Source organism: Ambystoma mexicanum, chromosome 3p (assembly GCF_040938575.1).
Source record: "Ambystoma mexicanum isolate Mex_15411 chromosome 3p, UKY_AmexF1_1, whole genome shotgun sequence".
NCBI classification, from domain to species: Eukaryota; Metazoa; Chordata; class Amphibia; order Caudata; family Ambystomatidae; genus Ambystoma; species Ambystoma mexicanum.
The window spans coordinates 212,531,989-212,533,774 of NC_090925.1; the positions used below are offsets into that span (position 1 = coordinate 212,531,989).

General features: G+C 58.3%; 1 non-coding gene across 1 annotated transcript; it reads right to left on the reverse strand.

Annotated features, from left to right (window-relative positions):
* Positions 1–1,544: 1,544 nt before the first annotated feature.
* Positions 1,545–1,695, reverse strand: LOC138581494 (5.8S ribosomal RNA). The gene has a single exon (XR_011304583.1). It is a non-coding gene; the product is annotated as a 5.8S ribosomal RNA (ribosomal RNA).
* Positions 1,696–1,786: the final 91 nt, after the last annotated feature.

Below are 1,786 nucleotides of genomic sequence, written 5' to 3' on the forward strand. Positions count from 1 at the left end.
AGGCCGAGTTCACCATCTTTCGGGTCCTATCACACACGCTCATGCATCACCTCTCTGACAGAGTGAAGAGACGGGTTGGTGGAGGGCCCACCGCGACAGGATGCCACTGCAATCAGCAAGCACCGGCCCTCAACATCATTACATCACAGGGTTTAATTCGGCCCTCTGACTCGGGCATGTGTTATACTCCTTGGTCAGTGTTCAAGACAGGTCGGGTGGTTAACCGACATCACCTCAGACCCCTGGTGCCCTTTTTGGGCCTCCTGCCTGGCAGCACGACGTGGTCGGGGCGTATTGAGGGCAGTCCACCACAGTCGCCCTGTCTCTTGTCGCCACCGTAGCGACCCCCAAGAGGGGCCAGGACGGTTGCCGGATAAGGGCGCGGTGGCGGTCTATCTCCCTCAGCCCCGTGGACACAGCAAAACTGCTGTCAGGAGGCTGAAACACTCTCTGCTGGAGCAGAGAGCCACCTGCCCCCTGGGGCCTTCCCAGCCAGTCGTGGTGCACCGCTATATGGGAAATGCGCCCTGCTGGGGCTGGATGTGCCCGGGCCGCAGACCCGCAAGGGCCTCCCCCGTTCCAGGTGACCAACCTGCCTGCCGTGTTGAATCCTGTGGGCGGACTGCACAGACCACACCAGGTTACCTCTCAACCGTTTCACGTCCTCTTGAACTCTCTCTTCAAACTTCTTTTCAACTTTCCCTTATGGTACTTCTTAGCCATCAGCCTTGTGCCCGTATTTAGACTTAGACAGAGTTTACCACACGCTTTGGGCTGCATTCCCAAGCAACCTGACTCCAAGAAGACCTGATCCCGGTGTGCAAGAGGCCGCTATCAGCCTAACACCATCTGCATGGTGAGACTCGATCAGAAAGACTTGAGCCCACTGAGCGATGCCGGGGAGTCAGTCTTCTGTACGCCACATTTCCAACGCCTGCCGCTGAATGGGGATTCGGCGCTGGGCTCTTCCCTTTTCACTGCCCATTACTGAGGGAATCCTAGTTAGTTTCTTTTTCTCTGCTTAATAATATGCTTAAAATCAGCAGGTTACCACGTCTGATCTGAGGGCGTGGTCAGGGAGCACAAAGCTCAGGGCAGCTGGCCTCTGGTCCATACGGGGGGGTTGCCCCAGCCCTGTGCCTCTGGCGCAGGTGACTGTGCTCTGTCCCAATCTGCGACCGAAGGCCACATGGTCCGCACTCCATGGTCATCCTGCGCCAGCAGCCATGGGACACCAAAGAAAGCAACACACAGCACGGCCAGATGCCCCGGGGTAGGGTGAAGGTGCGCCAGGCTTTTTTTAAAGCCTGCTGCCGCCGCCACCCCGTCCGGGGCATGCCGGCCACCCAGCCCTCCCGAAACCGGCATGAGGTGGGGAAACTGGGGAGGCCAGGACGCGTTGGCAATGAGCTTGCATGCCAGATCCAAGGAACCAGCGACGGTGATGATCAGGGTCGGACCTTACGGGGATGAATGGAATGGGGTACCTGCGACAGCCCCAGCCACGCCTCTGAGAGGGAACCCCGGGGCGATTGTTGTACAAGCGACCCTCAGACAGGCGTAGCCCCGAGAAAAACCGAGGGCCACATGATGCGTTTGAAGTGTTGATGAATGTGTCCTGCAATTCACACTAATTCTCGCAGCTAGCTGCGTTCTTCATCGATGCACGAGTCGAGTGATCCACCGCCAAGAGTCACAGGCAATGTTTTATTTTTTTGCTCCAGACGTCAGCCTGACCCTGCAGGTGCAGGAGAGGTCGGGGGAGGCAGCGCCGCCTGTGGCGGGA